The sequence below is a fragment of the Anopheles ziemanni genome, chromosome X (assembly GCF_943734765.1).
Source record: "Anopheles ziemanni chromosome X, idAnoZiCoDA_A2_x.2, whole genome shotgun sequence".
Taxonomy (NCBI): domain Eukaryota; kingdom Metazoa; phylum Arthropoda; class Insecta; order Diptera; family Culicidae; genus Anopheles; species Anopheles ziemanni.
This window is the reverse complement of record NC_080707.1, coordinates 17909167-17925784: the sequence shown is the minus strand read 5'-3', so window position 1 is coordinate 17925784 and position 16618 is coordinate 17909167. Positions and strand designations below refer to the sequence as shown.

General features: G+C 41.4%; 1 pseudogene; it reads left to right on the top strand.

Annotated features, from left to right (window-relative positions):
* Positions 1-16243, top strand: part of LOC131291219 (uncharacterized) — a 31854-nt pseudogene extending 15611 nt beyond the window's left edge.
* Positions 16244-16618: the final 375 nt, after the last annotated feature.

The window sequence follows — 16618 nt, the reverse complement described above, 5'->3', positions numbered from 1 at the left end:
ACGAAGCACTTTGTACGTAATTCCACCCGCATCCAAACATCTTAGAAGGTGCTACGAAGCACTTTGTACGTAATTCCACCCGCATCCAAACATCTTAGAAGGTGCTACGAAGCACTTTGTACGTAATTCCACCCACATCCAAACAACTTAGAAGGTGCTACGAAGCACTTTGTACGTAATTCCACCCGCATCCAAACAACTTAGCAGGTGCTACGAAACACTTTGTACGTAATTCCACCCACATCCAAACAACTTAGAAGGTGCTGCGAAGCACTTTGTACGTAATTCCACCCACATCCAAACAACTTAAAAGGTGCTACGAAGCACTTTGTACGTAATTCCACCCGCATCCAAACATCTTAGAAGGTGCTACGAAGCACTTTGTACGTAATTCCACCCACATCCAAACAACTTAGAAGGTGCTACGAAGCACTTTGTACGTAATTCCACACACATCCAAACAACTTAAAAGGTGCTACGAAGCACTTTGTACGTAATTCCACCCGCATCCAAACATCTTAGAAGGTGCTACGAAGCACTTTGTACGTAATTCCACCCGCATCCAAACATCTTAGAAGGTGCTACGAAGCACTTTGTACGTAATTCCACCCGCATCCAAACATCTTAGAAGGTGCTACGAAGCACTTTGTACGTAATTCCACCCGCATCCAAACATCTTAGAAGGTGCTACGAAGCACTTTGTACGTAATTCCACCCACATCCAAACAACTTAAAAGGTGCTACGAAGCACTTTGTACGTAATTCCACACACATCCAAACAACTTAAAAGGTGCTACGAAGCACTTTGTACGTAATTCCACCCGCATCCAAACATCTTAGAAGGTGCTACGAAGCACTTTGTACGTAATTCCACCCGCATCCAAACATCTTAGAAGGTGCTACGAAGCACTTTGTACGTAATTCCACCCACATCCAAACAACTTAAAAGGTGCTACGAAGCACTTTGTACGTAATTCCACCCGCATCCAAACAACTTAGCAGGTGCTACGAAACACTTTGTACGTAATTCCACCCACATCCAAACAACTTAGAAGGTGCTGCGAAGCACTTTGTACGTAATTCCACCCACATCCAAACAACTTAAAAGGTGCTACGAAGCACTTTGTACGTAATTCCACGCACATCCAAACAACTTAGAAGGTGCTACGAAGCACTTTGTACGTAATTCCACGCACATCCAAACAACTTAAAAGGTGCTACGAAGCACTTTGTACGTAATTCCACACACATCCAAACAACTTAAAAGGTGCTACGAAGCACTTTGTACGTAATTCCACCCGCATCCAAACAACTTAGCAGGTGCTACGAAACACTTTGTACGTAATTCCACCCACATCCAAACAACTTAGAAGGTGCTGCGAAGCACTTTGTACGTAATTCCACACACATCCAAACAACTTAAAAGGTGCTACGAAGCACTTTGTACGTAATTCCACCCGCATCCAAACATCTTAGAAGGTGCTACGAAGCACTTTGTACGTAATTCCACCCACATCCAAACAACTTAGAAGGTGCTGCGAAGCACTTTGTACGTAATTCCACCCACATCCAAACAACTTAGAAGGTGCTTCGAAGCACTGTGTACGTAATTCCACCCGCATCCAAACAACTTAGAAGGTGCTGCGAAGCACTTTGTACGTAATTCCACACACATCCAAACAACTTAAAAGGTGCTACGAAACACTTTCTACGTAATTCCACCCACATCCAAACAACTTAAAAGGTGCTACGAAGCACTTTGTACGTAATTCCACCCACATCCAAACAACTTAGAAGGTGCTACGAAGCACTTTGTACGTAATTCCACCCACATCCAAACAACTTAGAAGGTGCTACGAAGCACTTTGTACGTAATTCCACACACATCCAAACAACTTAGAAGGTGCTACGAAGCACTTTGTACGTAATTCCACACACATCCAAACAACTTAGAAGGTGCTACGAAGCACTTTGTACGTAATTCCACCCGCAGCCAAACAACTTAGAAGGTGCTGCGAAGCACTTTGTACGTAATTCCACCCACATCCAAACAACTTAAAAGGTGCTACGAAGCTGTTTGTACGTAATTCCACCCACATCCAAACAACTTAGAAGGTGCTGCGAAGCACTTTGTACGTAATTCCACCCACATCCAAACAACTTAGAAGGTGCTACGAAGCACTGTGTACGTAATTCCACGCACATCCAAACAACTTAAAAGGTGCTACGAAGCACTTTGTACGTAATTCCACACACATCCAAACAACTTAGAAGGTGCTACGAAGCACTTTGTACGTAATTCCACCCGCAGCCAAACAACTTAGAAGGTGCTACGAAGCAGTTTGTACGTAATTCCACCCGCATCCAAACATCTTAGAAGGTGCTACGAAGCACTTTGTACGTAATTCCACCCGCATCCAAACAACTTAGAAGGTGCTACGAAGCACTTTGTACGTAATTCCACCCACATCCAAACAACTTAAAAGGTGCTACGAAGCACTTTGTACGTAATTCCACACACATCCAAACAACTTAGAAGGTGCTACGAAGCACTTTGTACGTAATTCCACACGCATCCAAACATCTTAGAAGGTGCTACGAAGCTGTTTGTACGTAATTCCACCCACATCCAAACAACTTAGAAGGTGCTACGAAGCACTTTGTACGAAATTCCACACATCCAAACAACTTAGAAGGTGCTACGAAGCACTTTGTACGTAATTCCACCCGCACCCAAACAACTTAGAAGGTGCTACGAAGCACTTTGTACGTAATTCCACACACATCCAAACAACTTAGAAGGTGCTACGAAGCACTTTGTACGTAATTCCACCCACATCCAAACAACTTAGAAGGTGCTACGAAGCACTTTGTACGTAATTCCACACACATCCAAACAACTTAGAAGGTGCTACGAAGCACTTTGTACGTAATTCCACCCACATCCAAACAACTTAGAAGGTGCTACGAAGCACTTTCTACGTAATTCCACCCACATCCAAACAACTTAGAAGGTGCTACGAAGCACTTTGTACGTAATTCCACACACATCCAAACAACTTAGAAGGTGCTACGAAGCACTTTGTACGTAATTCCACACACATCCAAACAACTTAGAAGGTGCTACGAAGCACTTTGTACGTAATTCCACCCGCAGCCAAACAACTTAGAAGGTGCTACGAAGCACTTTGTACGTAATTCCACCCACATCCAAACAACTTAAAAGGTGCTACGAAGCTGTTTGTACGTAATTCCACCCACATCCAAACAACTTAGAAGGTGCTGCGAAGCACTTTGTACGTAATTCCACCCACATCCAAACAACTTAGAAGGTGCTACGAAGCACTGTGTACGTAATTCCACGCACATCCAAACAACTTAAAAGGTGCTACGAAGCACTTTGTACGTAATTCCACACACATCCAAACAACTTAGAAGGTGCTACGAAGCACTTTGTACGTAATTCCACCCGCAGCCAAACATCTTAGAAGGTGCTACGAAGCACTTTGTACGTAATTCCACACATCCAAACAACTTAGAAGGTGCTACGAAGCACTTTGTACGTAATTCCACCCGCACCCAAACAACTTAGAAGGTGCTACGAAGCACTTTGTACGTAATTCCACACACATCCAAACAACTTAGAAGGTGCTACGAAGCACTTTGTACGTAATTCCACCCACATCCAAACAACTTAGAAGGTGCTACGAAGCACTTTGTACGTAATTCCACCCACATCCAAACAACTTAGAAGGTGCTACGAAGCACTTTGTACGTAATTCCACCCGCAGCCAAACGAAGGTGCTACGAAGCACTTTGTACGTAATTCCACACACATCCAAACAACTTAGAAGGTGCTACGAAGCACTTTGTACGTAATTCCACCCGCAGCCAAACAACTTAGAAGGTGCTACGAAGCACTTTGTACGTAATTCCACACACATCCAAACAACTTAGAAGGTGCTACGAAGCACTTTGTACGTAATTCCACCCACATCCAAACAACTTAGAAGGTGCTACGAAGCACTTTGTACGTAATTCCACCCACATCCAAACAACTTAGAAGGTGCTACGAAGCACTTTGTACGTAATTCCACACACATCCAAACAACTTAGAAGGTGCTACGAAGCACTTTGTACGTAATTCCACCCACATCCAAACAACTTAGAAGGTGCTACGAAACACTTTCTACGTAATTCCACCCACATCCAAAAAACTTAAAAGGTGCTACGAAGCACTTTGTACGTAATTCCACCCACATTCAAACAACTTAGAAGGTGCTACGAAGCACTTTGTACGTAATTCCACACACATCCAAACAACTTAAAAGGTGCTACGAAGCACTTTGTACGTAATTCCACACACATCCAAACAACTTAGAAGGTGCTACGAAGCACTTTGTACGTAATTCCACCCGCAGCCAAACAACTTAGAAGGTGCTACGAAGCACTTTGTACGTAATTCCACACACATCCAAACAACTTAGAAGGTGCTACGAAGCACTTTGTACGTAATTCCACCCACATCCAAACAACTTAGAAGGTGCTACGAAGCACTTTGTACGTAATTCCACACACATCCAAACAACTTAGAAGGTGCTACGAAGCACTTTGTTACACTTCCGATCAAGATCAGATAGGGAACGATGCGCGCAAAAAAGCTTTGCGCGATCGAACTCAACAACCTATTTATTCTTGAAAAACATCAATATATCCAATCAGCATTTATAGAACCGATAAACAACTTTTGTAAAGTAGGTCAGCCTTATTACCAACACTTATTCAACCACCTGTAAACTAGCCCTAAGAAACCGTATAAATAAATTGATACCGAATAGACCACAGAACTATTCGGTGGACACTGATCGGACGTGGTCGTAATGCCCGTCGCGCATCCAGTAAGCTAAAAATTCTGAGTTTTCATCTGAGTTCAAGTTGTACCCGATGACAAACCCTCCGCTTCGATAAGTCCGCGACCGCGAGTGGTTTCACGCAGTATTCGTAGATACATGGTGACCACGAGTTATGGATACCGTATATACTACCACATAACCATTACCAAGTTAACACTTGCTAACAACTACAAGCAAATCTTTAACAACAATGGAATCATAAAGGCGTTTTAAATGATTGCAACTTTCACTTAACAGCAACTGTCAAACACTCATTTCACTCATGTGAAACCCAACTTAGCACGTCTAAACACGAAATAAACAAACAATTTGAGTTGCGCAACTAAAATTTCACTTAACGTAGCCAGGCTGTAAATTTCTTTCACAGCAATGAAAGTTTTTTGACAGCTCGTGCAACTGACAGATTTAGAAGGCGTCAACAGTATACAACCATTTAAAATTATCGTTAAACGAAATAATCAAAGTTGTTTTATGCGATTTAAGTTCACTTGCATGAGTATTATTATTAATTTTAGAGATGAAATAATACAGCTCATTTACAATTCTACATAATTTGTTTTCCGACTCATCATTGCCGGTTGACAGTTAACGTTAATTTGTTGCGAGTCGTGTAAACGTGTGATGCGTTCGGAAACTTCCAGTCCACTGAAATGAAGACGACTGAAAGTTTCTCTTGCATGAAAGTTGCTGTCATTTATCTGCAGTTATAGCGTTTAAACTGAAATCAGTAAGAATCAGAGTCGGTTATGAAAGAATAATTCATGAAATAGATTTGGAGTCCATTGAACAAAATTTAGAAACACTTCACAACATTTCGGAAACATATGAAAATACAAGCCACCTTAAAGACACTCTGAACCAAAAAATCAGAATAGCTAACGAAAAACTAAAGAGCCTCCAATTCAAGAGATCAAAGAGAGCACTCGTCAATATTCTAGGATCGGCTATAAAATACATCGCTGGTAACCCTGACAGCCAGGACCTAGAAGCTATCGAAAAAAGCCTAAGTACGCTGGAAAACAAATCTAATCAAATAAACGAGAACCAAGATAGGCAAATCAAAATCAATATTATCTTACAAAACAAAACAAGCAATATTTTGGCAAACTTGAAGAAGATAAACGCACAACTAACGAATCAATTAAACAAAAACCTAGCAGATTTGGAAAAAGTAACTTAATTCGCAACTGCGACAATATCATAAAGATCGTTGAAGATATAGAGGAACAGATAGCTTTCGTTAAACTGAATTTGATAAACAAGAACATTTTGTCAAAGTAAAATCATCGAAACCAGCGGAGCGCCGGCTCCCCAAAGTGTGCGTATTCGCAGTAGATCCAAAACGAAGAACACGCATCGCCGAATAAAATCACCACAACCAGCGGAGCGCCGACTCCCCAAAGTGTGCGTGCTTGCAGTTCATCCAAACCGAGTGAGTCTGACACGTGTACCGTAATTGTCTATCCCTTTGTTCTTCGTCCTTACCTGTGAAAGTGTGATTCCTGCTCGACCGACATTGTCGGACTTATGGAGACGGATCCCACGGGATCCGAAGCGGAGGATTTTACGCTAGTACAGCGCCCCGTGTTTCCCCGCCCCGTTTGTGTGCATCGGACAAACGGGGCGGGGAAACAAGCAGAAAACGGGAGCCTTCCGACCCTCCAATCACGGATCTGACCCAAACAGTTAAGAAGGTCCACCGGGAACCAAGTGCACTAAGACCCCGAAAATACCCTGCATCATGGGAAGGTGAATTTGTGGTGTTTTTTTATGCCAGGGAACGAATCCCTGGACATAAAAGCAATTACCGCATCGCTATATACAAATTATCCGAGAGTAAAAGACGTATGCCGTGTTCGTCCAAACAGAATACGTGTAACAGTGGGAGAACGCCTACAGGCAAACTCCATAGCGGCCAATAAGGAATACACCGACCGCTACCGTGTTTATATTCCTGGCTCAGTGGTAGAGGTTAACGGTGTCGTAGAAGAGCTTGACTTCTCGCCCGAAGAACTGATCGTATATGGAATCGGAGCCTTCGATAATGGTTGTGGCCAAAAAGACACAGGTGTCAGAGTAGTCGCTGTGAAATCTCTCTACTCTTCCTCTTTCATCAACGGAAGAAAATAATACAAGGAGAGCATGGCAAAGAAAATTACATTCGAAGGCACCAAATTACCCAACTATCTGGTCATCTACGGCTTGCGAATCCCAATAACTAGACCTTTTATCACAAAATTGGCAACATGCAGCAAATGCTCCGCAATAGGCCACACTCAACCATTTTGCCCGAACAAACCCAAATGCTCTAAATGCAAGGAATCGCACCTCACTAACACGTGCACGACCCCTGCATTCAAGTGCAGCCTCTGTAGAAACACATGGCATGAGATTGCCGCGTGCCCAACCTACCGAGCAAAAAACACTGAAAGCAAAAAGCTCCAATACGCTCGTGCGACTGTTTCATACTCAGCAGTAGTACAAAACTCAATCAGCAACCAATTCGAACTATTGGAAGATAACATCGCGGCCCCCTCAAACGATACACTCCCTACTCCCCCTATCACCCGAAAAATTAAGCACCCATATAAATACGTACCATCAAAACTTCTCAAGGACAAAAAAACAGCAATACACAACCAAAAAAGACAAACAAACTAATACGGCAACTAGGAAACACTCTCCTCAGACTAAGCACCCAAAGCATCACCAAGCAGAACACACCGAACCACTCCTCTCCCCCCCACCTAACAGAAGCCAAACTAACGAACAATCCCCCCATCTACCCTCCGTAGCAGAACTCATAGACGCATTATTACTTACCCTAAACCCTTCCCCCCCCCCCATCAGATCCCTAATCACCCTAATCCTACCGTTCCTAAAAAGTGCCCTAACACAATGGTTAGAGCAATGGCCTTCACTGCGATCAGCAATTAGACTGGAAAACAATCAAAATGTTTAACATTATTCAATGGAACTGCAGGAGTCTCATCGGCAAAATTGATATCTTTAAAGTACTTATATGGCAGTATCAGTAGAATTTCTTGGTTACATCATTACAGACAGAGGCATAAAACCAAATGAGAAAAAAATAGAAGCAATAAAAAAATTCCCTGAACCCAAAAATCTTAAGCAGGTCAGAGGATTCTTAGGAATGATGGGATACTATCGGAGGTTTATAAAGGATTTTTATAAAATTGCCAAACCCTTAACTAAACTCCTAAGGGATGGAGCTGAGCGGCAGCAGTTCCACGTGTCTATAGGGTTTTGTTTTGTATTGTTGCTCCGTTTGCTTGTCGACATAGATTGGCCTGTCGCTGTCGCTGAACTGGAACAGAACCAACGGGAAAAGACTTCAATCGAATATAATATTTTAACAAGATCAATAGCAAGGAAAATTGTAGGAGAAGCGGCAAACCTTTTGAGTACCAACGCTGTTCTAAGCGACTGGGAGACAATCAAATCTAATTTCTTCTGCACTATAACCCCAGGAGCATTAATTTATGCGTCGTGCGACAAATCGCGTACATTAACATACAAAAGAAGAGCGTACATTTAGCGTCTATTAGAAGAGATACAAACGCCTTATTGTACGCTCTCGTAACGTTTCGACCTGGCGGTTGCCTACATGTAGGCACTAAATGAAAACGGTTTTTTCGGTTTAAAAATTGAAAATTCAAATCAACAGTTACATTTTCAGTTTTTATGGATTATTTTATTATTTCTAATACCTCACCCATATTTTTACAAATGTAACGCCTAATTTTCTAAAATTAACGAGTTTTGTCTCTGATTTTTTCCGATGCACTCAAATTGTTGATTGTCTCGGTTCTGTAAAATAAAACACCATATTAATTCAAAAGCTTGGCTGAAATTTAATACCATACTTACATTGCTTGTTTATATAATTGCTAATAGTAAATCAACTATTTAGCTAATTCCGCCAACCACGTGCTGTGAGGGAAAAAATATGTATCATTCGTACCCATAAATTTGAACGGTAAGCAGTATTTACATAGTTTTGCTTACATGTAAAAACCGGTGTATTGTCGAAGATCCGTTCATAACATGCTATACTTGCTCTTTATACTTTGTGTGGGATATGTATAGTGACAGGTTGGTTCAAGGGAAGGATGCATTTTATAGAAAAATGGTATATTTTTTTATCATTAGCTATGGTTTAAATTTTCTGAAAGAAAAAAGAATCAAGGATTTGTTGATTTACTATACATATAGTATACATATATGGAAAGCATGAGAGCATATTACCTTAAACAAAATTTATCGGCACATGCACAAGTTCACACCTGATCGCTGATTTGAATCCAAATTGGCTTTTCGTGGTTCCACACCCGCTCTAATTCGTACTGCAATCCTACTCTATAACCAATTGATGTTTTCGATGAACTCAACTATTCTGATTTGGAAAACATTATTCAATTTCAAAACCATCAACATTAACAAATATTCAATGTAAATTAACAACTTACTGTTACATTCACTTGGAAGAGATGATGAACATCAAGAGATCTACCGGATGTTTTCGTTTTTACAACATTGGATGCAGACGATCCATTTCCAGCCCGGCTTCTATCGTGAATATGAGCTCTTAAAGAATATTATGTCGTTGGTAACCATCTTCGACGAGAGTGAGAGAAATGTTCGCTTTCTGTAAAATTAAAAAACTTCCACAAATTATTTGTTACTACTTACGCAATACGGAATGGCGTCTAGCTCTGTATAATGTAATACGGTAAGATCCTCGTGATACACCCCGGTTCCTTCAGTAGAGTCACTGGAACTGAGGCGTAACGGCGCCTCTTCCGTTGACGATCTCATCAAATCTGAAATAATATATTGTTGGGGCTGAAGCATACCGAAATACAATTGCATTCAACTTACCAAACACTCTGCCATGTCAGGATAAGGAAGTGGGACTGCAATGCACAATGAATTCATGACCACAAACAAACATTCCTCAATTACCGGTTCCCGTACCGTTTTGTTAAACGATTCACATTTTCTTTGTACAGAAAACATGTTTAATGTTTCGAAAACTTACAATGAACACTCACTTTTCACGTTGGTTTTGCTGTTAAAGCAAAAACAGTATTTTTTATCGACTGGAGTCTTCTAAGCACTGCGTACAAGTTTGTTTTGGATTGAAGACGTCAAACAACAACAAGACCCAAGAAGAGTTAATTTGGAGGTTACCTCATATAGCATCTAATTGAATTTGAATGTGATATCGAAGTTGAGTTTTGCCTATCGAGGTTAGTGGAAATCAATTTTTCACCATCACAACCAACAACAATTCGTAAGCAGACGACAATGAGTGCAAAAAAATACGTTTAATGTTTTCTTCTTCAATCAACGCTTTTTGTTCTAGATGAACCAACCTCCTTTTTATGAGTGTGTTGCGCTGAGCACACTAGCGCTCCTTCTGATTGTTCCTGTGTGACGCGGATGGTTTGAGAACCTTTGGGGTTATAGCCGTTATGCTGTGGTGTTATGTTGCCCATCGCATCGATTAACGAATCGTTACTATGGCTATCGTACGATCGCATCATTTAACGTAGCTGGGGAAAGATATGAGAAGTTTAGAAATTTTATGCCGGGATCTACAAGAATGAATCAATCCATAGCTTCTTCGAAAGGATTCATGAGGTTTACGAAGCAATCCGGATATTATTACAAATGGATACAGCATATGCCCTTGCCCCCTGGACCGCACTTATTAGCACTATATGCAGATCAAGCAATAATGGCATTATGTAAAGGTCTAGATGCAACATTTTTTAATAACTTCCTTTTGAATAACGATAAGCCAAAGAGCTTGGCAGATGCGTTCCAAAGGTGCTGCATGTATGAAGCTCACTGCATTATACCTAACCAGGCCTCGCACAGCCACAGTAACCAAAACAACATGGTACCACCCCAGCAGTACTAACGAAATAATTTTCACAAAGGACAATCAGGACAAGGTCGTTTTCCCCAAAACAGAAACAATGGGTATAATATGTATCCACAGACGGGAAATTTTTCAAATCAAAGATATGTTTTTCCTACAAATAACTTGGCTCAAAATTATTATACGCAGCCTTATAATAACACAAATCATGGAAATTAAAATCCTTCCCGAAATCTACAATACCCAGAACCAATGGAGGTGGATCCATCCTTAAGAACAAATTTTACAAATCAACCGGATCAGAAAAGATAAAGGCCTGCTTCTTCACAGCAAATATCAGCTTATCTGAAAGATTTAGGTTCTAATACAGGTCCACCAGCAAGGCCCGAAGCTGACTATAATCAGAAATATCAGCCACAACGGTCCAATATGCAGCCACCAAGGGACGAAGCGTATACCCAGGGATATGCAGAAACGAATTTTTTAGACCATTCCGCAAATTGGTAAAACCATTCCTCCCATACATCATTTTGCGGACAGTGTCGGAAGAATTTCCATTTTTAATAGATAGTGGATCAAACATACATTTAATATCATTTTTGAAATGAAAATGAAACATGTTAGATAATGAATGTGGCTTTGTAGAACGGTAATGTTGCCATGCCATCGATGATGCGTTGTTGCCATTATAGAGCGCAACTTGTCAGATGCAACCTGCTACTTGTTATTGTTTTGATGGGACTTTGGAATAACAAGCCGGAAAATGCTGTAAAAAGCCGGAAAATGCTGTAAGCCTGGAAAAACGAACGTTGTTGCAGATGCCTTAAGTCGAGCAGTATATTCAATGACTGCTACGCAACATTCTGCAGAAGAGAGCGATACCTTTTACATTCCTTCAACAGAGGCTCCTTTGAATGCCTTTAGACACCAAGTCATTTTAAAAGAAGGACAAGATAATGTAGAAAATTCTCACCCATTCCCAAATTTTAAACTGGTATCAGTAAAAATACAAAACACAGATGAACGAAATATACTAAAACTATTAAAAGACCATTTTAATCCATCGAAGTGGAACGGATTTTTCACTTCAGAATCCTTAATGAGTAAGATACAGGAAGTATACAAGAAAAACTTCAGCCAACAAATATTTTGAAAATACGTTTCACTCAAAGAAAACTAGAGGATGTAGAATCTAGTACCAGACAGATGGATATTATAAACAATGAACATAATAAAGCCCATCGCGGATTGGAGGAAAACAAAGCTAAAATTTTAAGAAAATAAAGTAAAGTGAAACAATTTATAAAGAACTGTCGCTTATGTAATGAATGTAAAAATGACAGAAACCCTTTAAAACAACCAATTTAAAAAACCCCATTACCCAAGGAACCTTTAGAAATAATGCACATAGACATTCTTTTCTTAGAGAATCACTACTTCCTCACGTGCATAGATAAATTTTCAAAGTATGCACAGGCAAGGAAAATAGAATCTAGAGCCACAGTGGATATCATTCCCGCTTTGAAAGACATGATAATGAAAATAAAAACACCCAAGATGTTGGTAATGGACGGCGAAAAGTCATTTAATTCTGGGGAAATGACAAATCTGTTAAACATTTACAATTTAGAATCTTATGTAACAGCAACAGGCAGAAGTGAGATGAATGGCATTGTTGAGCGATTCCATTCAACCCTTTTGGAAATTTATCGGATCACAAACTCCGAGAATCCAAGCATTACTACGATCGAAATCATGGAGCTAGCGTTATTCAAATAAGAAGTTTAAAATTATAACACCAACAAATAATAATCCCAAAATATTAGAAAAAGATTTAGAGAATATTAAGATATAACAAGAAAAAGATGTAAGATATTACAAAAGGGATAAAACAGAATCTATTGTACCAGACCAGGCGATGGCTTATATGAAAACGAAACGAAGATTAAAACATGCCAAACCGTATAAAAAAATGGATATTGATAAGATAAATAGAACCACAGTTACAACAAAGCAAGGAAGTAGAGTACATAAGAATGACATTAAAATTAAAAAGGCTTAATTATTTTTTCGCAGGATCCTGCCTAGTGCTCCTGTTTAGTTCCCTAATTGAAACACAATTCACAACGATTATCGAAGAAGAATTTACGAACGCGTACGAAATGTTGAAAAACACATTCCCTATACGAAGAACTAAAAGATGGGAAACGCTAGGTACGGTATGGAAATTTATAGCAGGTACACCTGCTGCGCTTTACAGGGCAGGCATGACCAACAAGGTCGTTACGCCAAGAAGAAGACACCTGCTGCGATTGATTTAAGATTAATAAATTCTTCCATAAATGAGCTCATAAACAATAACAATGTACATGTTGTGAAAACAACGGTCCGATAGGCAAGTTTAAATTGAACCGGTTGGAGCCGTCAACAGAAAGCAGTAGTAGTGGTGAGAAGCTGCGTCCGCTAGCTGGTCAAAGACCGTAGGGTCCATCCAAGAAAGACCAGAAAGAAAATTGACGACCAGCTGACGGGCGCGGCTGATAAAATGATAAAAGAGGCTCCATCCGGGACAATGGCTTTTTCGTTCAAAATAAATGGTAGAAGGAACACGTAAATTTTAGCGTTTGGGACTCTAGAACAAAAATAAAGAATACCACTGCTTAAAAAACGTGTTTTGGAGAAGGAAGAAGGAGAAAGAAAAAGAGTTGACCGAAAACCTGTTGCAGGACGCAACATTCTAAAATTTACGTTTAAAAAGACAGGAATTCGTTCGACAACGCTGGACGCGTGGGCGCTGCAGGACGCGGCAACCGGTCGAACGGAAAAATAAGGAGAGTGTGCATTGTTCAGTGCTGTGAAGTGTGAAAGTGTGGCTGTTGGACACAGTTAAGGCTGAGTGAATAAAAGTTCAACTGCGAGTGCAGGACGCACAAAGCAGCAGTGAACCAACATTCAGTGGCACACAGGAGCACTTTGCAGTGAAAAAATGGCTGTAGGACACAGCTAAAGTGAAGCGAATGCTGCGCGAAAATAGTTTCAACTGCCAGCGCTGGACGCGCAAAACAGTGCACGAAACATTCGGCAGCGAAGCCTCACCATTGTGCAGTGCAAAACGGCTGTTGGACACAGCTGATCTCAAGAAAGACAAATCAATGTGTTATGAGGTATGCTTAGTGAGTGGACGGGCGACGAGTACGGTGGATGGTGTGGAGGGCGACGAGTGCAGCCGATGCTTGGACGACAAGAGCCATCAGGGAGGACCAGAATCCAGCGGCTTTCGGTGCTCTCGACGACACAGCACTAAACAGAAATGAACCATGTTCGGTTGCAAATGCGGTTGCGCCATCGGATTACGCAAACAAATCCTCCTTCCAAGGCGAGATAAGACAATTTTGCCGCCTGGGCGGTAGCGGTGGAACGATCGTTGGACAAGATTCATCCCCCGGTGTCACTACGAAGACGAAGCCAGAGAGGGTGTGTGTGTATGTTTATCGCTTTGAACATGCGTTTTTTTTTGTTAACTTGTTTTATACAGTGTCCAGTGACCCTAAATCGCGACTTGCCGTAAAACCGCACGCAATCATCTTTGGTACAGATTACATCAGTACGTATTTTGCATGAGGAACGTAACTGATACGTCAGAAGGATATATTAATTTGCAGGGTAGTGAAGGTTAAGCCACAGATTACAGCCAGGAGGAAGAGTGATTAGGTCAGAAACAAACATTGACAAGTGCTGCGAATACATGTGCGGCTGCCCAACGGGAGAACATTAACTGGACCAACGGTGAGGGTAGTCAGGTTGCCCATCGGACCAACAAGGAGCGCTTGACGAAGCCAAGCACTGGGGGGACTGTTGTGAAAACAACGGTCCGATAGGCAAGTTTAAATTGAACCGGTTGGAGCCGTCAACAGAAAGCAGTAGTAGTGGTGAGAAGCTGCGTCCGCTAGCTGGTCAAGGACCGTAGGGTCCATCCAAGAAAGAGACGACCAGCTGACGGGCGCGGCTGATAAAATGATAAAAGGGGCTCCAGCCGGGACAATGGCTTTTTCAGTCAAAATAAGTGGAAAAAGGAACACATAAATTTTAGCGTTTGGGACTCTAGAACAAAAATAAAGAATACCACTGCTTAAAAAACGTGTTTTGAAAAAGAAAGAAGGAGAAAGAAAAAGAGTTGACCGAAAACCTGTTGCAGGACGCAACAGCACAAGTTAAAATTAATAGGGACCTCTCACAGCAGCTCACGGATACCTTAGATCGTATTCGAGTCAAGTTGAGAATCACGAGAGATACCTCAATAGATTTTTTTTCTCTAAATATTCTATTAAATTTGAAAATCCTGTCCGAAAATTAAGTTTAATTACAGACAGCATTGTCTTAGCGAAGTTGGGAGTAACAATCCCTCGTATTTTGAATAGAAAAGAAATGGATATGATTGTAAGAAACGTGCGAAAACAGAATCTAACTATTCATACTACAACCGAGGCGCTTTCATTTATAAACACGAAGATGGTGACGGATAATAACGAAATTTTGTTCATAATTAGCAGTCCGAAGCTAAGGATCGAATCATAAAAAAAAAAATCAAGTGTATGCGGTTACGAATAGAGATAAGAAAATACAGGTTCCACACTCCCTCTACCTATCCTCCGATAAGAAAGCATTCGTGGTAACAACATTGGAAAAAATGATCTATAAGATGGAAGACCTAGAGGAAGACAACTCGTCATGTGTTCCCAAAATCATTTAAGGCGGGAATCCAGCATGTAATTTCTTCGTTGATACCGCCGAAAAAGAGTTTATCAACTTAGATGCTACACACATTATAATCAATTCGGCCGTTGATTTCATACTGGACTCCACATGTGTAATTGAAAGGAGGAACCTTACTGGATCATTTCTCGTACGGAGTTCCCGGGATCGCCATTGAGCTTGCCAATCTACGGCGTACACATCGAGCCACAGAAGATGTTAAACCTGAGCCTAGAACATCTTCACTCCCTACATCTCGAGCTAGGCAGCGAGATGAGGCAGATACGGCTGGAGACAGACAGCATCACATGGACGGCATGGTCGCTTCCAAGCCTAATAGGTACGCTACTTCTGTGCATCATCGTCATGTCAGTATGCTACTTGATTTGAATTCGGAACAACAAGAAAACCGAATTGATCGCCAACACTCATCAAGTACATCCAACATCTCTAGTGTCCAGCGAATCCAAGAGTTCATCTTACCAGCCGCTGACAATGATGGAACTTTTTCGGAGCCTCAAATTTTAGAGAGGGCAAGTTATTGGACGGCTACCTCCCACCATCGCCATCCTTCACCGACTACCCAACACGGCTCCAGACGCACGGTTTATTCCACCACAGGCTACAGGACGGCTACCCGTCACCGTCGCCATCCTCCACCGGCTAGGCGACATGGCTCCAGACGCTCGGGTTATTCCAGCACGGGATGGTTATCGTCGCCATTCTTCACCGTCGAAATCCTGCACCGTCCAGGCGACACGGCTCCAGACACTCGGGTATTAGAATATCCTGCCTACAAGAATACCTGAGATGCATCCGGCACCCAGGACACATAGCAGTGTACCTGAAGATGAATCCTTCCCTTTCCCTCGTTACTCCGTTCCTGATAGAATGTAACTTATAAATAGGACATAAATTGTAAGCGACATCACTCTCAGTACACCAGTCGAATAATAAACGTCGTAAAGACACAGAACTCTAAGAACCTGATTTCAACCCCGAAATCCAGAATCGTTAACTCGGCTTTGCGGATGAAAATGAG